Genomic DNA, 27,985 nt, shown 5'->3' with positions numbered 1-27,985 from the left:
GATTACAAAAGAATGCAGTTTTAACATCTCAAGCTATGTAATACTAACACTAGTCCAGGAATCAATTCACCTGGCAAAGGGCAATTCAGCCCACAGATGAGCATTTGTTTTCCTCTACATAAATTAGTATTGCAAAAGGTTCCTCCACAGCAGAAGACATTGAGCATTTGTTTTGCATAAAACATCTGTTAATTGTTTAACCCTAAATTGCCTTGTGTGCTAAATGTAAAAATATTGAGAATAGTTTACAGTGAAGGCTAAGAGAACAAAACAGCAGACAAGAAAATTAAAGCATACTAGAGTAACTCAAAGACACACAAGATAGTATTTCTCAACATGGCTTTGAAACAATGAAAATGCATTTCAATGCTTAAAGTAGTAGAGAAAACTGATAAATGATACATGACTAACTTTCACACATGCTGTATATCTAATCTGTTACAACCATACAACCAATTTTCAAACATCATGATGAAAAATTTACACCATATTGAACATGATTTAAAGATGTTATGAGTAAGTGAATATTGTAATTCAACTAAAGCCATAACAAAATTGTAATTCCACAGACTAGAAAATAGAATATCTAAATGGAAAAGGTGTAACTGTACAGTAATATTATGTACTTCTGTTTCCCATGTAGTGTTTAAGCACCCGTGGACATGGGGTGAGGTTTTGTTGGGAAACGCTCTGCATCAGTATGATCTCATATGTCAATGGTTATTCTACTTGAGACATCAGTAGTCTATGAGACACAGACAGCAGGAAACATCCACAGCCCATTTGACAAAGCGTGATAGAGAGACTTCATCTTGAATTTGCACCACTGACTGAGGGGTTCCTCGCTTTACTGCAACAAACATGCTGTTTCTGCATATCAGAGAGAGACAATCCCTATGCCCATCAAAGGAACACATTACTTGTTTGGGTTTATAGCAGATTTTGACCAAATGTGTCAGTGCATTTCTGTTTTTTAAAAAAAATCAAATCCTTGTTTAAGTTACATAGTTATGCCACTGTCCTCAGATTAGGGTACATTAAAATCACATCACAAGGCAAAAAACATCTTGAAAAAGAAAATGCTGATCTGTGAATACTACCAGTACATTTTCCACTCTGCAACATGCACAAACCGTACTGGTTTGTACCGCAGTATACCTTTTTATTTCAAACAGCAGATGAATGCTGAGTACAGAAAATTGTGTATTATGATCAATGTGTATTATAAAAAAGTACACACACACTTTCTGAACCGCTTGTCCCATTCGGGGTCGCGGGGAGCCAGAGCCTAACCTGGCAACACAGGGCATAAGGCTGGAGGGGGAGGGAACACACCCAGGACAGGACGCCAGTCTGTCGCAAGGCACCCCACGTGGGACTCGAACCCCAGACCCACCAGAGAGCAGGACCCAGTCCAACCCACTGCGACTCCAAATGAGTAATATACTTATAAGCCAATGACGATAAATTTTTTAAAATACGCAATGACCAAGTCAAAATTATGAAATTCTTGAAGTCTATGATTCTATCAAGTTCAATCTTGACTCTTTACTTGCACATGGTCAGCCATCATTACGATGCTGAGAAAATTGTCACCCAGGCATCTCCAGCCCCCCACTTTGCTCATATGCTAAAGGATACATTACAGCTTTATTAGACTAAAATTTTTTTACAGTCTGATTGGGGGACTCTAATTGCTTATTCCAGAAAAAAAATCATTCTTACATAATTGTTTTAAAAAAGAGTCATGGATTGCGGGAGAGTTATGTAAAGAAGAATAGTATCTAAGGGAGCAAAGTGAGGAAGAGAAGCTTTACAATGAACTGAGGAAATAAATCCTCCAACCTTGCTCAGTGGTGATCAGCTTGATGCATGAGCAAGTGGGTTGGGTGAAGGAAGACTGGATGAGGAACAGGAGGAAATCCAGCATGTTAGTCTCGAAGATGACAGGTCACAAGATGGGACTAAATCATCTTGAACCGCAATGGACTGAATTGCTACTTGCTCTCTTGCTACTTAGTCTCTCTTGCTGGTGAACATCCAGATCTTGGCCCTATTGTTTCTCAAGGACTAACCCTTCACATGCCCCTGCCCACCCCAAACACAATCCATTGCATTAGTTATTTTATTCATTGAGACGATTTTCTCCAAAGCAACATATGTCTCACAGAAAAATACAGAGTGCATTACATCAACAAATACATAAAGTCCCCAGTCGTCAACACATTGTCTGATTATCAGCCCTCTATCCTCAGTAAAATGACTGCAATCAAATATATGAATTGCTCCTGTAACCACTCAACCTTTAGGGATCGCCAAAGTTTTACAGGTGAACCCAGTTAAAAACTTAATTGTTGGTCTCATGGTGTGACAAATTCAGTTATGCACTGGAATATGTGCTACATTTACAGTACCAGACATTTAAAGGTCTATAACTTGCTTTAACCCTTCACTGAAAAACACTAACAACCATAAATTACCACTTTTAAAAACTACCCCTTAAACACTGTAAACATCAAGAAGTTAATCTTGATCTGGAAAAAATATTAATACTATTAATATTAATACTATTAATTATTAATACTATTAATATTAATACTGTAAAACATGCAGAACAGATATAACAAATTATGTGTTTTTTGTTCAGCTAAGAAAATTGTTTGACAGTTTAACATCAGGAATTGAAAAACTGCAGATCCTGGAATATATGTGGGATGTATTCAGGTTTCAGACAATGTGCGTGTGTGTATTCATTATATATGTAAATGATGTCTTTAAATGTCCAAGGTTTTGCTATGAAGATTTGGTTTAAACAGTGCTGAACACTTCTATACTTTTAAATTCTAAGGTTAGCATTAAATATAAAAAGTTCAATTAAGCATTATTGCCTCAAAGGATTATAAATATAACAATATAATTCTGATTTTTTTTTTAAATTTCTGTATTGCAGCCATGTGTAATCTAATCACCAGTGAAAGTCACACCTAACACAAGAAAGGGAGGCAGTAAAACAAGACTGAGTACTCTTTCACCGTTTACTGTGCATTTTTAAACAAGAAATGACAGCATGCCCGTTCCCATTGACTTAAGGGTATATGAACCCTTTTATGTTTTCAAATAAAGATGGAGCAAAATTATCACTGCTAAACGGTGTAATGCAATACTACTCAACTTCTTTGATTTAGCAAAAGCAGCTTGAATTATGTTTTTACCAGATAAAGATCAATAAGAAAAAAAGTCATTAATAAATTTCTAATACGAAATCCTGGTTTGTAGCAAATTTTACGGTTAGGAGTTTTTAAACCGGTTATATATAATGAATCAAGTTTTTAACTCATTATATATAACCAGTTACCAGAATTCCTATGTTTTTAAATTACACATTAAACCAGATGTATTCAGAGAAAGAGTTTTAAAAAAAATATTTTAATATCCTGAATTCAAACTTTTGAGTTCAGTAACACAGTGTCTAGAAGTGCTGTTAAAAGCAAGAACTGGCTCAGTTGCTAATAAACTAGAGTATAATAATTACTGCATTCAAGAATTTTGAAATAAGAATTTTGGATACAACACGAACATTAAAAAAAAAAAAAAAACCTTTGACAATAAATTTAACATTTTTTGTAAAATAAAAGGTAAAATTTTTTACAAACATTAGAAGTAGAAAAGCAAAAAGTTAAAGACAAGGGTGCAGGGACTTACAGTACTGAAGTTCAGAGGGTAACAGTCCTCTCCGCGGAAAGTACACTGCAGGAGCATGTCACCGATGTCGTGGCCCGTCCGATTGTAGAAGTCTGTCATGTTGAATTGCTTGGGCTTGAAGTTCAGGAAGTTGGCCTTGTCCCGGAGAGCAGCCAACACCTCTGGCTCTGCCAGGTGAGGATTGGCAATCTGGTAGTTCTCATTCAGCAATGCCAGCAGCTCCCCCACGTGGTACAGGTCGTTGCGTGTGATCTTCGAAAAGCGAAACTCATTTAGGTTGCAAAAGGTGACAGCAGGAAAGGTGAGGTTGGGGGCTGCCACCTCATCCAACTTGGTGACATGAGGATACTCTAAGTAATAGGAGATGCGGTCCATGCACACTAGCAAAAGCAAGCCCAGTGAGCCCAGGAACGACAGTGTCCACAGGAAGCGCCGGAAGGTCATGTGCCCATAGGCAAAGATGTGGCTCATGCCATGCAACGTGGAGTTGTTGGCAAAGGCTTGCAGGTTGGATGGCCGGAGGCTCTCAATGCTCTCCTCCGAGTCCCCCTTCATGGTGGCAATAATCCTCTGTGCAGCTGCGTGGAAAGAACTTGCACCAGAAAAACTGCTTCTGGCAATTCCTTTATTCTGCAGGCAACTGAAATGGTTGTCGATCTGTTTTATAATTTCTCTGTAATCTCAATCTTGCTTTCCAATGAATGGCAGCGATGTGCACGGTCTCAAGTCCTTAAAACGGCTATCCTTTTCAAGCTGCAGGATGCCTCTTCTATTTTTCCGTTTCTTTCTTTCTTCCCTGCCTTTCTATCACTGCTGTCTTTTATAGAAAAACCCAACACAATGACAGCTGAAACACCCATTCACACTCGCCCATGTACACATACATGCATATAAGAAAGAAAATCTGCTGAATCTCACGTAACGCAGCAAGGCAATGAAAAGAGCAAATGAAGGAACAGCAGACGTGGGGGGGAGATGGGACTTTTGATGAAAGGTGGTGTGTGGATAGCGGGGTTAAGTCGCGGCTCTCAATGGGACCCTTTCTCCACCAATCGGAAAGACCGTATCCACATCGCTATGGTAATGGAATGCAATGGATTTGTGAATGGAAGGGGAGGGGGAGAAGATACAGCGCTTTATGGCTCGCTGGGTCTCGCGTCCACCTTCTCCTACCTCGCTCACTGTCCTTTCTGGTCTGAGACAATAACAAGGGGCCACAGAACAGCCTCTGAGGAGCCTCTACGTTTGATAGCTTGAGTGGAGACCCTTCACGAGACTGCTTTCCTCCCGCCGATTCCCCCAGGCAGACGCGTAGCCCACCTCTTGTTGTCTTTAAGCCTCTCCTGCTACCCGACCACCAAAGCCTCACAGAACCTGCAAGCCTTCTTATCTTTCAATTCTGTATAGATTCCGCTGTCTGGCGCTTGTCTTGCTCCCTCCGGCTTGCTCTCTAGCTTGCTCTTCCTTCTTCCTCGCTCTCTCTCATTCTCTCTCTCGCTCTCTCTGCTCCCCCCTCTTTAGTAGTCAGGGTCCATCCCACTGCCGAACATGCTCAGAGAATTCCGCGTCTGCTTTGCCTGTCTGCACAGAGCCGGATTTTGCTCAGCACCAGAACTTTGCTGCATTCCACACTGTGCTGCAAAACGAGGACCTGCAGTCTCAGATTATTTATGTCCTGGAATGCCACAGGTTGCTGAAATGACACCAGGATGATGGACATGCTGCAGTTCATGATTATTTTGGAAACTGTATAATATACATATGGTTTCATATTTTTCCCCCTCATTTCTTCATTTATATGATTTTTAGAACCATGTAATGGCATTTAAGAAATCTGACTGAGCATAATAAATGAAACAGCCTGTTTTTCTCTTACTTCTGTGTAATATGGCTCACTAAGATAGTACACCTATCCATCAAACTGCTGGCTTGGATCCATAAATCAATGCATAGCGACATGCTTCCTGACATTTTTCCAGCACTTCCAAGGGATGACCAGTAACAAGATGCAACCCTGCAGTCCCATGTGGCTTTTTTTTTTATCCCCTGGTAGGTGGAGAGGGTGATGGCTCTCAACAGCACCATTCCTGAGGCAGCCCACTGAAGCTGACCTCAGGACCAATGGCTGCTCTCCAGGAGTGAAACTCTGCCTTTTGAGCTTGAGAAAAGCCCTCAGTCTCTAGTCTTTAGGTTAAGAGTTCACACCCATTGTTGATGGGTACTACTTATCTTAAAAAAAGGAAAAAAAAAAAAAAAAAAACCAACATAAGAAAGGAAGCTGTTCATTGAGTGGTCACCCTGAGGAGACCACTCATCAAAATAACAAGCTCAAGGACAAACCTAAAGATGAGGTCAAACACCCAAAAACAAAGATCACACCTGTGGCCTTACTTTTAATATGACAGCAAATGGCCTTCAATAAAAGCATTTAACATCAATAAATTAGACATCTATTGCTTTAATATACATATATAAAATAACTTCACAGGAATTCTGCAATCTGATGCTAAAACAGACATAACTCACTCACACCTTCAAGCAATAAGTACACATGCGCTATCACTGTGAAAGGGATGGACCACCTGAGACTACCACAGCACCACTCTTCTGGTCAAGAAAATCCCTATGTGCACTTAATATACAGTAATGTATACTGGTTTATATGGTGGCACAGTATGTAACAGATTGACTGTACTCAATTAAAAACAAAAAAAATCATCATCCTGATTTCTAAGTACAAAGGAGTAACAAAGTAGGTAAAGATATATATGGGTTACAGTACTGAGTCACATTTTTTCATCTGACAAACACCGTAACATCTTTCAATACAATTATTTTGCATAGATACACAATGCATTTTAAATGTTATCACGAAAACACTAAATCTTTCAGAATTATATGTTCTCTTGGAATTTAATGATATTACTATATATATATATATATATATATATATATATATATATATATATATATATAAAAAACCACCATTCCCCATCTTCTCAATAAACTTCCTGGCAAGCATTAAATTCAGAAAGTGTACTTCACAGATCACATACAAATAACTACACATAAAAGGATCATTTACAACAAGGGTGTGTGCATGCACATCAGTTAATACAGTATTAAATCTATACCAAACCTGCAAAAATACTGCATATACACAAAAACTACTTTCATCCCAAGTTCATGTGTAATAGAAAGTAATATTTTGTTAAATGTTCTATTGCTGGAGAACAACTGAAAAAGATCTGCATTTGTGTCTCACTCCAAGAGCCTCCAGTACACTGTTCTGTACCAAATCCAGGCAAAAACCCTTGCATTTTCCAGTAGCATTTCCACTTAAAATGTTGACCGAGCACATGTATCCTGTATTTGGAAAAAACCATACATGACATTCATTTCCTGTCCTTGCAGCTTCAGTAATATTCTTTGGACAGAAATGTGTGATTTGAACATTTTCCCACATTACCAGCAGCAAACAGACCTTATTAAGCATGCACACTTCTGTAGAGACATGCACTGAGAACCACCCTTGCATATAATTTCATGCAATATAACGAATGTCAGCACACCAGCTCATCCTAACCTGTCTCTCTAAACTAATGAAACTACCAGAAAACTACTTTGTACTGGTACTCAGCTGAAATAAGCAAAGAAGTGTTCTGAACAGGGGGCGCAGTGGGTTTGGCCTGTGCCTGCTCTCTGGTGGGTCTGGGGTTTGAGTCCCGCTTGGGGTGCCTTGCGACGGACTGGCGTCCCATCCTGGGTATGTCCCCCGGCCCTGCACCCTGTGTTGCCGAGTTAGGCTACGGCTCGCCGCAACCCCGTTTAGGACAAGCGGTTTCAGTGTGTGTGTGTGTGTGTGTGCTCTGAACAGTTTTCAGCTTTAAGATACATTATTTAACCAGCATAGCTAAAAGAATGTGAAAGTCTCACCAGCTAAAGTGTTTTTGTAATAACCAACTGGAAGCAGTCATGAAAGCAGGGAAAAAAAGTTACAAAGGTTGACGAGTTTAGCATAATACTACCCTGGCTTGAAGTGGTTTTAGATAGCTGGTAATGTTGGTACTATTATGGGGAATTTACACAGGTTCACAATTCCTTGAATGCTTCGTTGGGATGGACGTGACCATGCTGCAGTGTAAGGATATTTGTTTTCCAGAAAGTGATCATATGCATTAGAAATCCAAACAAAATGATCACACTTACGCAGCATACATGAGTCACAAAGGGATTTGACACCTGTACTACTTGATTATTCATTAATGTTATTTTGCTGCTTCATGGTCATAGTAGCTTGCATATGCATTTAAAAAGCACTTAATTCTACCAGCAGAATAACATTTTTGTGAGACTCCTAACCTGTTTATGCAATATGACAGCTGATCACATTCTTTCGTCTTGGGGGTACAGGTGAAGCTTTGAACATTTACATGTCTAGTAGCCATATCGGCAAGTAGGCTCCAAACCTGCTGCACTTTCTTACCGCTTAGGCAATAAAAATAGACCACCCAGCTATATGGGGACTGCATGCTTAGGAACGCTACCTCTGTGGATTACGATTTTTTTCCACCTCGTCCACATGCACACAGTTTGCTCATACAAAATATAATGTTGAAAAAAGCTGCTGGAAGCATGGTTTTAAAGATGTCTTCTAAACTAAATCTTGTGAATTCATGTTCCTACAGATACTCTTGAGCAAGGTACAGAATAAACCATTTTGAAGCAATAACAGAAAACATGGGATGACAACATATTAACATTAAAACAACAACCATCATCAACTTTACAGATCAACAAAATATCAAAAGTTCCAAAAATTTAGGAAATTTGTTGGAAATCACACCATTTTGTTTCACTTAGACCCCTCCTGACTAACATGAAAAACACCGAGGCCATTAGGATCTTTCCACCCACATACTTCACAAATTCAAACCAATACTTATTTGCATTAAATAACAGTAGTGGCAGTAGAACTGAAACGGCACCGATCATGGAATGCCACAAGCAATTTAACAAGTAGTGCATTTGAGAAGAAGCTGTGAACTGCTGAGCATCTACCCTTGACCAGAGTAGCAGAAGGAAGAGGGCAGATACGGAGGTGCAGGCAGGCAGCCCTAGGGTTTAGAAGCAGACAGTGGCTGTTACTGAGTTGCTGGAGCAAAGAGATGGGCAATCCAGCACACAAAAATAGAGGGCAGTAAAAACTATACTGCAACTCTGGACACAGGATGCTCAGAGGGTGTAGGCAGGCAGGTCAGCAGGCACACTGCAAATGGGAGCTGTGTTGAGTGGGTGGCGAGAAAACGATTCAGATGGATATTATTCAGGAAATGCTGACAGGTATGCTTACTGCTTAGGAATATAACATAGGGGCTTTCGGTCAGTAGTAAACATACACGTCCTTTATTTACTGGATGGGGGCTAGCATGGTATACAAAATGTAATTCAGAAGATCTGATCTACCAATTTCTCAATACAAAGACATGTCTAATTTCCAGCCATTTTAAAATTTGTAAATATTAAAGCTCAGTTGACTTCTACAATCTCACACTTTTCCCATGACACAAATTAAACTTGCATTTAGTTCCTTAGATATTTTCATCTAACGAGACTTTTTAATTTTATAATTTTACCCACTTACACTTGGATGTTTTTACAGTACTATTTTCAGACTGAATACCTTGCTAATGAAAAGAACTACCAGGCTCATGGGAAGTACACAACATGTTACTTTTCTGGCACAAGTCCATTTCCTGTAACCACACCACGTTCTGCAATAAAGCCAAAACACACTGGTAGATCCATCAGAGGTATCCTCATAAATCTGGATTTTGCTCACAGGTTTCCATAAGCTGTGTAGCCTTTGTCTTACACCACCGCTCCACAGACAGCTAGTCACACTCCAACAGCTGCCTGGACTTCAGTATGGCATGTCTCCCATGTTTGCTGCTTCCTTCCTTTATGGGCTTCTAAACGTCAATGCCAATGCTGTTATCAGAATCTGGCCTACACATCAGAATGGTCTGTTGAACTATAATATTAAATGTAATTAAAATTTTACTCAAATCAATGTGCTAATCAGGTCAAACAGATTCTCATGTAATATATTTTTATATATATCCTCTATATTCTGAAATTTTTAATGCAAAAGTAGGTGGCAAATCCAATACTAGAAGAATCATGCTGTAATTTTACAACATATTAGATGTAACAATCAATATACAAAAACACACAGAATCCTATGATCCAATGTATACCATTCTCACTTCTGTCCTATTTAACCCATTATTCCAAACTTCCCTTTTTTGGCCCAAGTCAAACCTTTACATACCCTCAGTACTTCAGAAGTACACAAACTGTCACACAAGGAGAAGAAAGCATTTCTTATATCTAAGCACCAAAGCAAACATACCACTGTAAGTGAAGATGCAGAAGTGTCACTGGATCAATCACTAATACTAGTGATTAAATGTCAAAACAACACAACCCGCTCTGGTTTCAACGTCACAAAAGCCAAATGCCTTCTCAAATCGCAATCTGAATAACAGTGAACAGCCTACTATTAACAGTTGATAATGATGTAACAATGTCTAGGTGACAGGTTTTCCTGAAAGCTGAGATTGATACAACGGGGATAATACAAAACATTTGAAAGCAGGCACTATTTTCTCAGTATGCATTTTATTTAATAAATTACAGAAGTGAAATGGCAGGTTGAAAAAAGTAGAGGTAATGATTAAGTAACTAGAGCAAGTTGGCCCATAGATAACCAGAGTAACAGTTGATAAACAATGAAAATAAATAAACAAACATCTGGGGAGCAGCATGGCAAAGAGGGCCACACTGCGAGGGAGAGCTAACAAGATATAAGCAGCAGAGAATCTCCTTCCGACAGAACAGAGGCAACAGCCAGCTACAACTTCCAGGAAGGCAGAAGACTGCATGGAACCAAACCTATCTAGCATAAAAGTAAACCATCATCTACAGTTAATACTGTATACCCTCATAACAGTGTAATAAAATGGATACATCTAAATGTGTGGTGATATATAATTTTGTACATGAAATTAGCTAAAACCAGTTTGTGACAGATTTTCAACTTTTAGTTCCTGAAGAAACATTTTACAAACTGCTGCCAACTGTATTAACAATATATAAATATAAAATTACTGAGAAAGTTGGACTCCATTTAAAAAAAGTTATTTCTGAATAATTCAACATGTTTCATAATCCATAGAACAAATGACTGACATGAATGGTCACATTTGTTTCTTATTTCACCAATGGGGTGAAAACCTAACACCTGCAAATATTAAGTCTAAATAAAGCAAAATTACCCACATAAAACCACATTCTGCAAAAGTGACAATGACATTTTAAGCATCAATGTCTCCCCCACATTAAAACCTGTTTTAGAGCAAAAACTTATGGCAAACTGAAATTTCTGAATCAACATTTTGTATAGATTTGATGAAACAGACACTGGCAAAGATGACAATTTGCATATTAATCACCCCTCAGCCATGTTATAAAACATGATCTGTTAATTAAGGCAACTTTTAAACACTACTTTGCAACTAGAAAAATAAAATTATCTGTTGTATTAATGTTCTGCAACTACAGATATAATTTTCCTCATGCTTAATGAGAAGGCTGAGAGTTTTGATTAACAAAAAGTAAAGATTATCAAGCCTGTCTGATTACAGGTAGAGTGACATGGGCACAGCCTCATAACAGCTGCATTTAATGCTCCTAAGCACATTCTGCCTCAAACAGAAATGTTTTAATAAAGACATGGTCATTAACTGGTAGAGGGGTCTAGTCACTGGCAGCCAACAAATCAGCCAACTGACTAGCAGCTGCATGAAGCAGAATATGCTAGGCCAGGAGGTTAGCAGGCTGCTCTGGAAGACAACAGCAGGTATCTGGGCAGACAGAGACAAATGCTCTAGTTCTCAAATCTTTTATCAGTTCAGCATGTGACCACTTTTTTTTTTAATAGCCAGCAATAACACTGGCACCTATGCAGAGCTTTTCAAGTTACCTGAAGCTTCTGTTAACTATCAAAACAAAGAAAACTCTGAAGCATTGTATTGGCACAACCAAACATTTAAATGACAAGATTTCAGTCCATAATTGCGAACAACAATTGCATGTATGACATATGCAGTCACCCCACGCAGTGTTCACTGAATACAAACGTAATGTTTTTAATTTATTCCTGCATGATACACCGATTGAGCATTTGCATTTCATCTGATAAATAATATTTATATAACTGTTTACCAAACAACTGAATACATTTGTACATCGCATCTCCACTTTGCAAAGAAAGAAAAAGGGACTGACTGCTAATAAAAGGAACCATTGCATTTAATTGGATAATTACCACCACACATGGACCACAAAGCAATATATAGTTAAACCAATTAGACGGGGTGACACTGGAAGTTATTCAATCCCCTATACTATTGTCCACCATTAGGAGTCAAACCATGAAATATGGCTTAGAATCTTCAAGTGACTATCCAAGCTGTTTGCTTCATCCCATACAATTCCCACCATACACAGCTGACCGCACTTCTACTACTTAAGTCTTGTATTTTTAGTTACGTTTCTCTCTCTCTCTCTCTCACTCTCTCTCTCTCTCACACACACACACACACACACACACACACACACACACACACACACACACACACACACCATCTGAAACCGCTTGTCCCAGGCGGGGTCAAGGAGAGCCGGAGCCTAACCTGGCGGCGCAAGGATGGAGGGGAAGGAGACACACCCAGGATGGGACGCCAGTCCGTTGCAAGGCACCTCAAGCGGGACTCAAACCCCAGACCCACCGGAGAGCAGGACCCGGTCAAACCCACTGCGCCCCACCATAGTTATGTTTCTCACACAAGAAAGTAAACAACACATGTCTTTGTTGACTAGCCAGAGCAGTCTTATGTAACACTACAGAATTCTGGATCAACCAAACCTCCACCAGTTAGGCTGACAGATTTAACAATCATATAGCATGTCACTAAAATAAATACAACTAAGGACATTTCACATGTAGCACGAACATACAACTGTATTTTAAAAAAAGCTAAGGAAAACAATTAAGTTTTATTTTCTATTGTTCTGTATGAAACACAATAAACCATATTTTCTACATGCTGTCATGTCTTTAACAAGAGTAGAGGCACTGTTGATGTAGCAAAACTTCATAAGTACAAGATACAGTCCTGAAGAGGATGGTCACAGTTCTGAAGCAGGTGAAGAACTGCAAAAGCCATACTAGGTGTTTGGTACTGCTGTTATCGCTGCACATTTAACACCCTGAAATTTGCAAAATAAGGCATATTCAGAGCTCAAAAGAATATATTTCAGCCCATTCTTGGATTAATTCTGCCCCCATTCAGAAAACCATTGTTCAATGGTGCAAGGTTTATTTGAGGTGAAATTGCTTTGACCAAGAAATTATCTATTATATTTAAAATACTGATCTTCATGCCCAGAAAAATGAGCAAGTTCTGAGCTAAACTGCTGTTTATTCTCTGCAGCAACTTGAATTGAAATCATGTGACTAGAGGTCAATACTCTCCTTTTTACAAATGCCAATGTCTTACTTTTCCCCAAGCAGTACAAAAGGAACAACTTTCAAGATTGGTGGCTAACACATGAAAACTGAAGGAAGCATTTAAAAAGAGATTACACCTTAATGGTCTTCAGTTCGAAGAGGTAAGAGACATTAACAATTTACAGGACCATGGAAAACAGCACAGAACATGACACTAGTCCTCATGCTTTTGTCTTTATGAAGAAGGAATTACAAGAGCAGTCTATTCTTTCTTTCAAAAGAAAAAACACCTTACCTAATTTTTGCAATTCTGAAATTACCACTAGTCAAACTGAAGCAATGGATTAATAATGTATGTGAGCTATGAAAAATTGTGTAAAATGTAATACACACACACACACACACACACACACACACACATTTTCAGAACCGCTTGTCCCTTACGGGGTCACGGGGAACCGAAGCCTACCCGGCAACACAGGGCGTAAGGCCGGAGGGGGAAGGGGACGCACCCAGGACGGGACGCCAGTCCGTCACAAGGCACCCCAAGCGGGACTCGAACCCCAGACCCACCGGAGAGTAGGACTGCGGTCCAACCCACTGCGCCACCGCACCCCCTTAAAATGTAATAATTAACACTAATCAATCTCTGAATACTGGAAACAAGCTGCAGTATAAATAATACCATTACAATTCATTTTAATATTGCATTTTGTTACATTCTGAAATGTGTATAACAGCATCTTAAGAGAATCTGACTGGGCAAGATGGTGCACTGGGATGAGTGCCAAGTGAAACATCTGCATAGTCTGTGTGGCCATCACCATTACCATTCAGCTACAACATGAAAATAAAAGACCTTGTTGCAATTAACACATGTTATATTTCACTAGAAGTTTCATAAAGCAATCTTCTCAAAATACTAACGAAAGCTTTCCATTTTCCATTACACCCCCCCCCCCCCCAGTTTCAAACAACACTCAAATAACACAAAAAACTACACAGTCTCCAACAAGGTTCAAAATATAAAACTAATACAAAGTGTTAAATATCAAGCAAATACTTTAAAGAAAACTAGATTGAGTTTTAAGTACATTAAAAAAACATTTAAATAAACAGAAAAACATACATGTCACATCACATATATACTAAAGAGGTATATGTAATACATCACATACATAAAAACAGGTTCAGATTTGCAATTTAATTTGCAATATATACTCAGCAAGTTCATAGACATAGCGGGGGGGTATGTCCCTGAATGTTCAGCCAAATCTAATCAGCTCCCTCCAACATTTCTGCTTTTTCTCACCACTAATACCCAAGAAGTATGATGTGTATGGGTGGCACAGCAAGTAGTATTGTTGTCCCCCAGTAGTTGGGTGGTGCAAGAAAAGAGAGGTTTCATCGCCACTCACGTCTGTGTGAGGATTTTCACCAAGTGCTCCGGTTCCTTCCCAAAGACATGCTGTTCAGATGAATTGGTGACTCTAAAATCACCCATAGTGTGTTTGAATGAGTAAGTGAGAGAGAGAATAAATGTGTTTTCCTCATATGGATGAGTGGCTCACTGTAAGTAGTGTATCTACCATTGTGATAGTCACTAGGATCTAGTAGGTGCAGGCTGATTACTAGTCACAGTGTGTTCACTGGAAATCACTTGACGGGGGGGAAAAAAAACCGCATCTGCTAAATGAACAAATGGAAATGTTAAGTAGACTACCAGAATAAATACTTTTACATCACGAATACACCATCTTGGCCATCCTGCTCTGCATGACCTGCAGCGAAAGAGCAGAGAAACCCGCCTCGGGCTGAACTTAGAACGTACGCCATGTTTACTTCTAAAAACAACCAAAGTAGGAAAACGTGTAACCATTGATTCATTCTCTAATTTAGAAACTAGAGTTTCGAGTGAACAGAATTAGGACTGATTAACTTTTAAATTTTTACGGGAAAAAAAATGCTACTTCTCAGACTGCTAAAATACAACTTAACAGATTCTCCGTCAGAAAATACTCGATGATGAGCAGCTACGAAATTCGCGTCGTTGGTAACACGAAGAAGAGACATTCATTCAAAATACTTACGTTAAGAGATCCCCTGATCCTAGGAAACATTTCTGACAGAATTATCTTTTCTCAAATAACATAAAACGGCCGTTAGGAAGACAAAAATCAAACCAAAAAAAAAAAAACCCGGGAAACCGCCGAGCTCGCGAAGTGGACTGTTGGCGGTCTTTTTGAAAGCCGCACGCGCACCGCCGTGCGTCACAGGTGGCGTCGGTGACGAGCAGCTACAGTCTAGATCGAGAGTTGAAGTAAGCCGTAAAAAGTCATACAGTAAGAGCACGATGGCCTGTTATAGTGGAGCAGGCAAAAAAACTTGTTAGCGTTATACTATAGTCAGTAATATTCAGCCCACTTCGCACTGGTTTGCTGCTTTCACACGCATCCTACGCAGGAGTGTCTCACCTGTTTAAGGAATAATAAAATTCAAAACACAGATAAACAAATTTGTCTTGTGACTAGTTGTAACTTCCATTTCAATTCTTAAGACGAGCAAATTATTATAGCCGTTGCATTTCACAGCTATTAGCCAGGATAACTACTATTTAAATGTCCCGAGCACCTCGTTTTAGTGGTTACATACTCCTAAAAAAATGAAGGTCCTGTTGGGCCAAAGGTGTTCATTCAGATGCTGTCATTCCCACTATATTGCAATAATTCCCTCAGAATACTTCAGATGTGATATTTAAAGGGCAGTTATGAGACTGGCTGAAGCTCTTTACACCACTAATATCTGTAATAAAACTGCAGTTCAATCCTTACCTTTTTTCCAGCCACATTAGATTAGAAATTCTTGTCACAAAACAGCCTCTTTTTAGATTTGGTTAAAATTACTACAAACACTTCTTTTTGATGAGGATGTTTTTAATTATTTACAGATTTGTGGTGTTGCTTTAAGATTGAATCTTACTCCAAATTAATCACTCTAACTGGCACATTTTAAACACAATTATGCAAAATAAAAAGGTGTGTATGGAAAGTGGCTGAATTGATTTTTTTTCTCTCTGGTCTGGTCAGGTCTGGAAGGAGGAATCTGAATAATTAAGAGTTTATCAACTTAATGGTCTAACCAACAGATTCTTAAAAAGGGAATTGCATACATCCAATTACATTTCAAATCACTCAAGGAAAAGTTATACCAGGTAGTCAGTGTAGTGGTTAAGGGCACAGACTTCACTTAACATGGATAAAATACTGAACGAAACCCTGTAAATAGCAAAATTTTAAATTTGCTTTGCTGAATCCAGATTGTTCTATTTTATATTGCATGCTACAGGTAGCCTGTACAGATAAATGCAGAACCTACGGAAATCCGACCCTTGAAAAATGCTTCAGTTCCCATTTCTCTCTGGCAACCAGTTGTTTGTCATCATATAGTGCTGGGCTGTCTTGGCTGTACATGGCATGCAGCCAGATGCTGTCACTCAAAGCAGTTCCTTGGAAGAAGCATTCCATGGCCAGGTGCCTGGAATTAAATTAGAGGGAAAAAATAAAAAATAAATCCAAGAAAGGAAGAAGATAAGGCCTCAGAGGATTGACAGCCTCCTACAATCGGACACCCTTTTGGTGAAAATCATTGCAGATGCAGGTTCGATGTGCCCTTACCTGATCCTGATTTGAAGCGCAAGTTGATGGTATTCTCTGTGCTGGTCCCTCATCTTCCGTGTGCTGCATAGATACAAATATTGTGAATTATTTACTCAGCAGGTGATTCAGAGCTGGCAAGAAACATTTTGGTTTTGTTTTTTCTGTTAATGGCTGGCATTCTAAAGGCCATTTTGCTAGATGATTATTTACGTATTTACTGTATATCTATATTTGCAGCCAAAGCAAACCTTTAACAGTGTTACACACAGCCATTTCTTATGTAAAAGTAATTTTCTAGTAGATACACCACTCAGATGGGTGAATATGTGCACTTTTTTCAATCAGCCTCAATCAAAGTCATGCTGAACCCTATTCTTCCTGATCTGGACAGTGAATCTACCCTGTTTTTTCAAACCACAATAATCATTTCTGCAGGCAAATTTCTAAAATATTATATTTTTAAATCTGGCTTGCCCAGTTACAGATACATAATAGAATAACTTCAGAGCATTGCAGACAGAGGTGGGCGATGCTTTGTGCAGTGCAGCTATGTGCATGATTAACTTCATCTTTCACTTTCACATTATCTTTTCCTTATGAAAGGTGATTTGTCACGGCATTCTGTCCCTTAGCCCTCAAAGCAATATGGCTCTCGTGGCATATGCTGCCTGGTAATCCTGACATTTCAGCCTTTCATCCAGCGGAGCGACGGCCAGACCCAGTGGTCACTCTCAGAGAAGCATTTCCCCAAGGAAATTTCCACCAAGAAATACCTTAGAGGTGTCAAGGTACTTCTTCACTGCTGAGTACATAATCTCTTTTGGATTTTTTTTTACACCTGAACTAGATAACTGGCCTTTTGTTCTTTGTACTTCTGTCCTGCCTCAGTCTAATGTTGTATTCAAACTCTTACAGATCTTATATTTGTTCTACCAAATTGTATGCAAATGTGGTGCGGTGATTTAACTTGATGTCCTTGAAATTGAACCAGATTAAAGGACTGGCCTGTCACCTTAATATCTAGTATCATGATTTAAAATCAACATTAATCCCTCTTCCAAACTCCCAGAGTGACAAGAGCAAAAGGGGATCTTTCACTTCAAAGGCTGCATGACTGAAGTGGGCAGAAATGACAGGAATCTGCAGTACGTCACCAGAGGCACAGGCATGCTGAACTGATATAGCCGCCCAGTAAGTCCCATATGCCACTGTGGATTCAATGTGCTTGCAAAGTAGGCACTCCCAAGAAGTGAAACCGAATGCCGTGTTTAAGCCCCCAACCACCACCGCATATCCACTTTTTCTCCCGTTTAATCTTCTGCAGAACGGCTTTCATGCTATATCTGATGTTCCAGAGGATTTTCCATTCTCCCAAGCTGCAGGATTTGGTTGTGTTTTCTGGAGCTCTGTGCCCCTGTATTGCTCCCTCCTTCTTTCCCACTGCCTCTGCTGCAGTCATGTATTCATGCCCCACTCCTTAGCTCATCCCTGTCCTTCCCTAATTAACTTCCTCCACAGCTAGTCTCCCCCTCATCCCCACACTGAAAGCCTAGCAGGAGGCTAATACTGTGAAGTCTCTGGCCCAAACTTCTGGATAAGGTATGCATTTAGATATGCCCACAGTCATATGTTGTTTGCATTTTTATCCATAATAAAACTGAAATGTTTGTTTGATAAATTGCTTTGAAATACATTTATATCATCACTAGCGATAAGATCAGTCTATTTGCTCCACATGTTTAGAGCATGAAAAAATAATCAGTGGCTGAGCAAATAAGTAGATCGCTATATTGCTTATATCAATACACGATACATATAGTTATAATTAAATTATGATATATCAATAATGCTATACTGTAAATTATATGATATATCAATAATATTGATTGATCGATCGATTGAACACTTTATTGATTCATAAGGAAACTGCAGAAAGCTACAGCAGCATGTATACAACAACATAGTGGAAGCATAGTAAAGCCTACTCAAGTAGCTAACCCTACAAATCAATCTGAATAAAAACTAGACCCAAACCATGTGGTGCTAGGAGCCTCCAAACACCTATGGTCTTCTGACAAGCTGGCATTTCTATTATTATTATTATTAATTATTATTATTATTATTATTATTATTATTATTATAGGGGGTGCGGTGGCGCAGTGGGTTGGACCGCAGTCCTACTCTCCGGTGGGTCTGGGGTTCGAGTCCCGCTTGGGGTGCCTTGTGACGGACTGGCGTCCCGTCCTGGGTGTGTCCCCTTCCCCCTCCGGCCTTACGCCCTGTGTTGCCGGGTTGGCTCCGGTTCCCCGTGACCCTGTAAGGGACAAGCGGTTCTGAAAATGTGTGTGTGTGTGTGTGTATTATTATTATTATTATTATTATTATAATAACTGTCCTTCAGTTAGAGACAGCAGGTATTTATTATATTTGAAGAACCAGCACAGGGCTGAGATAGCAAAGTTGTTACGTCACAGTTCTGCTTCCCGCTAGCCCATCTTCTATGGTGGGCATCTTATGTGTCTCTCCAGCAAACATTAAGTATTCAGCCCACAAGCCTTTTTATGTTCGGTCATGAGGAAGTGCAAGAAATTGCCTAATGGGGTCTAGAGTGCTTGACACTGATGATCATTTATGTGTAGCCAAATGTAAACATGGATTTTTTGCCATTTTTAAAAAGCATACTCAGCTCTCACAGTCATGCTCAGTTATAGCTTTAGAAGGTCCTCAAGCACAATTCTGTTCAAATGTTTCAACACTGACAATAATATCATCTGGCTCCCTACAAACTCAAATCAGAGATTAAACCTATAGATTGCGCCTCTCCTCTGGCTCCTGGCTGACAACCAGGTGTGCATCTAATAACTGCAGCTTTGCTGACAGCCGGGATTCATTCTGGTGCACGTCTGGCCTTAAAAGAGAAGGGCTCCACCCAAAGGAGAGGTTATTTTATTCCATCAAGCAAGATATTTAATTAACTGTGAAGTAGAGACTGAATAAAAAATACTAAATAAAATAAGGTCTTGACAGCTTACTTGAGCTGCTGTTTCCAAACCTCTCTGCCAACAACCTGGCCTTGGAATGCATTTCAGATTTGTGAGCTGTGTAGTTATTTGCTTGTCTGAAATCTCTACCCTTAGTGAGCAATGACAACAACTTAAGGGCCCATACAGAATCCAGGTTTAATACTACCATATGTTCTTGCATATTTTTGTACTACTTGAAAAATAAATAATTTATTCTGATTTTCTGTTTACTTCTGGGATGACACAGGATAGATACTATTGCTGGTGGCCTATACCCTACCTGGGGTGATAGACAAAACTGACAAACTATATTTCTGAAATGTTTCAACTATTTTTATGTTTATCTGTCTATCCATCCACTGCTTGCCCAATGAAGGATCAGAGTGGGCTGGAGTCTGTGCTGGAAACAATGTGTGAGGGAGGGCACATACCTCATAGGACATCAGTCCATCACAGAACAATCACACATTCATTTGCTCATACACATGCATACATTAGGGTCATCGGTTCACCTAAACTGCATGTCTTTGCACTGTGGGAAGAAATTGGAGCATCTCACAGGAAGAACATACAAACTTCACACAGACTGAGCCAAATTCAAACCTTGATCCAAAGAGTTTGGAGTTGCAAGTACTACCTGTCATTATACCACTCATATTATTTTTGTTGATTTGTTGTTATATCAACATGAGAAAGTACCTTATGGGGTTCTCAGTTGTGTTTCATGGATATTGTACAAACTTTAAACTTACTATTAAAAATATTCCTGCGTTGTTTAACAAAGAGCACAACTGATAATCCTTTTGATCGAAGCTGATGTGAATAAAGGCATAATTAGGGAAGTTAACTGTAACACCCGAACCAGACGTTTCTCAGATCTCCCTCTATATTCTGTTTGCTGCTATGGTGTATATGGAATTAGATTATGCAAATGCATAACGGGAGCAATTTCTGCTGCTCCTTGCATCTTTCGGGGAGAATGTGCGGACTTCAGAGAGGTAATTGGCTTTCAAGTGGACAGCGCGCATGGGGCTGCATACAGAATTTTAATGGAGAGAGTGTACGAAGCACAAGCAGGAGTGTGCTGACTAACGTACCGGAAACAAGCAGGAAACTCGCACCGTTATGGGAGCTGCTGATTAGGACATGGTTGGCCAACACACTCGAAATTCTGACACCGATTAGGATGCAGCACCTCACCCTTAATGTCTGGATAACAAACAAGACTAGAACTTGTCCAAAACAGAGATGGATAATTAGTATCAACAAAACACTCTCCTTTAATCATGTACATTAAACACACCCCTATCTTTCCCCATATAAAACATTTGATTTAATTTCCAAGTAGTATTGCTGTAAAATAAGTACAAAGCTTTAAAAATCTTTTCAGAACTGAACCACTATATTTAGTTATGATATTGGGTACATTTTTTTATGATGAAATTATTTATATTTCTTAGCAAAATCTTAATAAGCTGCTCAACCCACAGGGTCAAGGTTCAATGAGATGATGTGCAATCTGGCAGCTTGCAGAGGCGGTGAAGGCCCAAGTTGCAGCACTTTGAACATGTTGAACCCCTCTCCTGACTCCAAAGAAAACATCCAATGCAGCAAACTTGGCTGTATATTATACAAAGTGTACCAAACTGGATCATCCCTGTGTCTATGAAGTATTAAACCTTACATATCTTTCTTCTTTAATGTTACTTTAAAATATTTCACATAAACCATGTCCTTAAATGCAAATGTTTTCACATCCCCTGGTAGCCTAATGCTGTCACTATGGAGACTCGCAGCTGAGGGTGATATGCTAAAGTACAATTTTGTCCTCCAGTTTATATGATATGTTACCAGTATCCTTACTGAGCAACCAACAGTATGTACAGTACTCATTTAAAAAAATTACGGAACTGACTAAATGCCAAAATGAGTTATTTTCGGTGAATGTCGCACAATGTGTTATCCTGTTTTGGATAAGGGTATGTGTAGTGGCAGATGACACAAAATAAGAATAAAAAAATTAAATATGAATTTTACTTTATATGAGTGACATCCAAACAAATAAACAAACAGTCAAACAAAAGAGCATGGTCACAAAGGTTAGATAAATTTAAATGAAGTGATTAAAAGACTGCATCAGAGACTGACTGTAGCTCTATATGTTCATCTGTGCTGTTTAGATGGGGAGGTGTGTTTGTATCACTTGACATTCGTCTTTCATCACCCTTTCATAATGAAGAACGCAAGAGCAGGTTGGAGATACTAGACACGTTGCCATAGCAATCAATCCAATAAAAAAGCTTAACCTTGCTTCATGAAACCGAAAAGCCAGTTTTTTATTATTATTATTCATTCATTTTTTAAAACATATTTTACAAATTTGATCTAACTCAATAATCCAAGCTTGCGAAATGGGCTGCAGATGAATGTTCTTCAGGAAATCCTATTAAGGAAGATAGTCGGGTTTGTCAGCATGTCCTGTATGCTGTTGATGGGGCCTTCACGCTCGCTAAGTCCTACTCTTAAACAGCACAACACTTTTGTATTTAACGCACTCATGACTGACATAACGAAGTTGTCTCTCTTTAAATTTATGTTCAAATAAGCAAAAAGTCATTTGTGCCTAATATGTAATGGCTAGAGCGGCAATTAGCCCTGGTATCTCACTTACTTATTTATCACACTTACTCATTTAGCAGATACTTTTTGCAAACACAGCATTAGGGTATTTACAATTCTTTGCCCATTTATATAGCTAGATAATTTTACTGCAGCAATTTAGAGTAAATACTTTGCTCAAGGATGCTACAACAGTAGATGAGATGCAAATGTGCAACCTTCAGAATCAAAGGCAATAGCTCTAACCACTAGGCTATCAGGTGACCCTACTGAGGACCTTCTTGCTACCAGATTTGTATGTTAAATTAAAAATAGACATCACACCAGCAAACAATTTTATAATTTGTTAAAAAGGAGGTAAAAAGGCAGAATATGTTTAGACTTGCTTCTGGTGATTGTTTCTACAATCCTACAGCTGGTTACCTAACATATTGGCAGTTTTATATCCTGAAGCATATGTAAATAACAATAAGGAAAACATAAAATGCAAACACTGCCTCTTTTATTAGCCACATTGTGTTTTTCACTGATTGTCGCTGTATTGCTTTGGCAGGAACAGTGTTCATGCTTCCAACTGCAGTCATATGGGAGACTTGGGTTCAACTGTCTAAATACAGTTTAAGCGCAATGTGCCAGTTCAGTATATTCTGAAAGCTGAGAAGGAGATACACATTTTGACTTTGAATAATTTACTACTAAATTACTGGGCTTGTAAATGACGCTGAACTGTCACTGCTGCTTTGTTATATTGTATTACATTATATATGCTTATTATATTTATTATATGTTATTGTTCATCTATCTTGTGTACTGTAAGATCTTTGAGCTGTTTATATTCACCCATATGGGACTCCTTTTCCCTATCTCGAGGGGGCCCCGATCATTTCTGAGCTATTGCATTTTACCTGGATATTGATGCAACGCACATTGTTAAGAGGCTGTTTGTTAGGGTTCTGATTTTTTAATCGCACAGTTTGTAGCTGAATCTCCATGTGTGATTATACTAAACGGCTTGAGTGCATTCTAAACATTAAAGAAGAAACTGCAAAACAGTGGATGGAACTGCCTTTATCCAGCTTAAGCCAACGTTTCTTGAACCGACAAACTGCCGTTCGTTCAGCTGGTTTTTACCCTGCCCTGTAGCGAAACGCAGGATGTGTCAAATGTGGTTGGCCGACACCTGCACTCAGAATTCAGCTTTATGTCATATGTCAAGAAATAGCTCGAAGCCATTTTCAAAACTAGTTGTTACCTACAATACTTTGAAGGCTGTCAATATGTGTGATGGTAAGGGTCAGATGTATGACATATGAATTTTGAACTGTTGACTTGGATATTCACAGACTGAGCCCAGATTTACACTAAGCTCAACCTACTTCATTTTCACAGCACTGCCAGTCATCGTAAAACTTAAACTTCTGTGTACAGGTGCCCCATTATACGGACTTAATTCGCTTCTGAAAACAAATCCGTAAGGCAAGATTCTGTAAACGGTCCTTTCCCATTATTTTAAATGGGGAAACAAAATGATGTGTTCCTGGATTACGAACACCCCCAAATATTTTCTCAAACACACTCCAAACACTTAAAAAGAGTCTTAAGTACAGTATTTGACACATTGCGATGATAGTATATTAAACATAGTCAAGAAGGAAATTAACTAGATTAGAGCAGAAATTTTATGTATCTACAGTGTAACTGTACTGTTAGTACTTATGTTTAGTAATCATACAAAAGATGTGCAATACATTTACATTTAGTGTATTCATTGAGTGGTTGCTTCACTCCACAGTAACTTACACCTCAAAATGCAAAAAAGTGCATTATATCAAGAGAAGGAGAGATTTGGATGCAGACACATGATTTTTCAGTGCGGTCAATTTGTCACATGCCACAGCATAAAACAGTACATATTACATGAGTAGCTATGCATAAGCTTTTCTGTTATTAAGCAAATAGTTATTAAAATTATTAAATGTAGCAAACATGTATACATTTATCAATCACTTACAAGATCAGGGGAGAATTGAGTCAGAAAAATGTGTTTTGAGTCCCTTCAAATGTAGAGAGGTATGTGAACAAAAAAAAAAAAACATTTAAAAAATGAAATGAAAATGTTTGGACTTCTATATCAACAGGGAAAAGTGTGCTTCAAACATATAACTTTTCTTGGGCCGTGATACAGAAAATCTGTAAAGTGGGAGTCCACATACTGGGGTATACCTGTGTTTTATAAAAGCTAATGGAGATTCTTTGCTTGAACAATTTCACAATATCTACAAAGATAAACAGAAAAAAAAAATTGTTTTTCTTTACAAAGAAAAGCAACAAAATCAATAACTAATGTTGCTACTACAAATAATCACTTAGGGGCATGTAATTTATTTCCTAAATGAAATCATGTATGTTCTGTCATATTTTCATTCGCCCTGGAGCGGGGTTTCAGATGTGGATCTAGTGAACTAAAAAAAAGAAAAACTGTTTAAGGAATCAGAGTGCTTCTCCACCTAGTATGAAAGGACCCAACAATCCTGTATATGACATTACGAGACACTACTGGGAATCCAGAACAGATCTCTGAATTCTGGGATTTTATACAGTCCCATACCATGCTACTAAAAAGGCTGGTTTCCTGTAAAGGCCATGCATATATTAATTATTATCAATTCATCTAGCCAATGTTTTCCTCTTTAAGGTTCTGGGACAGCCTTTGGACCTCCACACCCTGCATAGGACAAGTGGTTACTGGAAGGATGAATTTTTTCCAAGACCTCTTGCAATGGGAGGTTTGTACACTAGATACCATACAGTTATTTACCCATTTACTGCATGCAGCACGAGCTGGATTCAAACCCCCAGTCTTATGATTGCGAGCCAGTGGCTCTAACTGTAACGTTGCCTGCTGTCCCCTCCTTCTAGAAGCTTCAGTCAGCATCTAGAAAGGCATGCCAAACAGAGAAAAGCTCCTCAGGACTTTTTCTGCGAAACACCGAAAGGAGCAGCTGACTCTTTTATGTATATATATTTAAATCCCATCATTCTGCTTCCATACAGGAGATGTGTGGGTGGACAGGGTGTTGTATTGTATACAGGGTTATATGTCGAAAGAAGACTAACCTGCGAGGAAGAACTGCATGTTGCTCAGTGTGTGTTTCCATGTGAGTATCAGTCAGGACCTTGTCAAAGAGTCCTGTCACTGAGTCAGGAGGTGCACTGAAGCAGTAGTGGTCAAGTTCATCCCAAGTCCAAATTATCTACTCCATCTGCCTCCATCTTCCCAAAAGCGAGGGATGCGGCTGTCTGACAGCTGACTGATAGCTCACCTTTGTGTGTTTACATGCTTGTCAGAGATGAACCAGGTATTGGATGATGTCAAAGGTCAAAACAATAGCCACTCCCCAAGCGAAAATGCAACATGCACAGCAACGGGAAACCTGGGTAATTAGCAGAATAGCTAAGTCCACAGGCGTTACGCTCCATGAAGGGGAATTGAGGAGCTTAGGCATGGAGTCTGCCTGCTGAGGCATCCATAATAAGACATTCCAACTGTGGTTGGAGTGCTCCATTGACCAAAAGGCATTTAATCACAGTGCCCCAAAGTGTGCAAGAGAAACAGAAGCAGCTTGATCATGGTGTTCAATAATGAGCTCGTTTCTAATTTGGGGATAGATTTTGCATGGTAACAGCACAGCCCCAGTGGCTTCTGGGAGAAGCCAGATTCAAGAGAAAGATCCACCTAAAGGTGTCTATTCAAAAAGAAATTTACTCCAGTTTACTCCCTGTTCCTTCTTCAGGTTCAAGTTTAATTAAATGCAGGAATAACGCAGCAGCTGACGGATTTCCACCTGGCTGCCGACGTCTGTCAGTTAGTATTGCCTCTGCACGAGGTCTGTCATCTCCTCTCCTTTAAGTTACCTTCGTTGGCAATTTAATGTTCAATGAAGCCACACTTGCTGCCACACGGCCCTGTGGCAGCTTTAATACATCAGTTAAGATAACAGTATGCGTTTGTAAAACAGCTTATCTGTAAAACAGCTGTTAACACACGTTGTTTGGTGATGGACAGCACATTTTCAATTACCGGAAAAGAAAAGGATAAACAAGACTTACGGATAATCACGAAAACCTGATGACTCTGAGAAGATATTACACTCTTCAAGAGATATCACTGAGATATCACTGCTTGGTAAGAATGCGCCTCTCATTTCACAATGGCAATTTCTCTAAACACCATCTGAATCTGGTCCCATACCAAAATCTAGCTCGAAGCATTAGTTAAGAGCAATTAAACACGGGTGATGTTTTGTCTCTCTCTTGAAATAGTAACTGAAGCATCAACATGAGAGTTCACCAACAGAGGCTTTTCTGAGAGATGGCTACATTCGGGTCTGCGATAAACAAAAGCTCTCACCTGCCTTCTTCAAATCAATAACACAGAAGATATTAACCACCTAAGAAGTTTGAATATTAATACCTGAATGACTTAAATTTGTACGTGTACAGGTTTTTCAGGTGCAACAACCACATTAGCACAGTTATCATTTTGTTAGACCAACCCTCCAGTGAACTTCAACAGTAATCAGCACAAACAGAAATGGCCAAGTTTATAAAGGGTTGTTTCCTTTTTTGTAGAACTAATGTTGCAAGTATATAATTAGATATTGGAATTAACCAGGACAACCAAATACTATTCATACCGCATGCATTTTATGTCATTCATTTTCCTGCATGGAAAAGTTTGTCCTGTTAAAGCTACTTTGCAATTAAAAGTACACTGATCGCAACAGGAACAGGGTAAGCAAACAAGACATCATTTCACAAGCAGCCAGGATTCATGACAATCAGGCACTGAAATGCCATTGACAGAGTTTGGGGACAGGGGAGATCGTGATTGGAATAACAAACTTCTGCAAAGAGGATCTTTCTGGATTTGGGGAACAAATGCATAATCTGTCAGTGTGTTCAATTTTCAGATTGCACATTATTATGATGATTAAATACAAAGAAGAATCATGGGATGTCAGTAACAAAAGACAGATGCTATTATTTCATTGCTTAGCCAGCGACCAAGTACATCACGATTTTACTAATTTAGAAGAGACATGAACTAGAAACATTCAGGTTACATGTCCATGTTGCCGAATACCATTGCACATTTACTGTATACATTTAGCTTTCACTTTTCTCTGAATCAACCAACAATAATTCATCTATTTTTACAGCTAGGCAATTTTTACTGTATCAGTTCAGTATGCGTACCTCAATCAAGGGTGCTACACCAGGACATGAGACTGAAACCAGGCTTCTTTGAGTGGAAGGCGGCAGCTCTAACCAGTACATGACCTGCTGCTGCCACTACGAACATATTCAACCAGTTCAAACTATTTACATTTAGAACAGGACATTTC

The 27,985-nt window shown here is 39.1% G+C and overlaps 1 long non-coding RNA gene across 2 annotated transcripts in view; it reads right to left on the bottom strand.

Annotated features, from left to right (window-relative positions):
- Positions 1 to 16,952: 16,952 nt before the first annotated feature.
- LOC114910981 (uncharacterized) overlaps positions 16,953 to 27,985 on the bottom strand; it is a 32,921-nt gene continuing 21,888 nt past the window's right edge. For both annotated transcript variants that reach the window (XR_003797832.1, XR_003797831.1), the window contains one exon: positions 16,953 to 17,016. This is a non-coding gene — a long non-coding RNA (uncharacterized LOC114910981). The remainder of the gene's footprint in view (positions 17,017 to 27,985) is intronic.

The sequence above is a fragment of the Scleropages formosus genome, chromosome 7 (genome assembly GCF_900964775.1).
Source record: "Scleropages formosus chromosome 7, fSclFor1.1, whole genome shotgun sequence".
NCBI lineage: Eukaryota > Metazoa > Chordata > Actinopteri > Osteoglossiformes > Osteoglossidae > Scleropages > Scleropages formosus.
The sequence above is the reverse complement of the archived record's forward strand: the minus strand, read 5'-3'. Positions and strand labels throughout refer to the sequence as shown.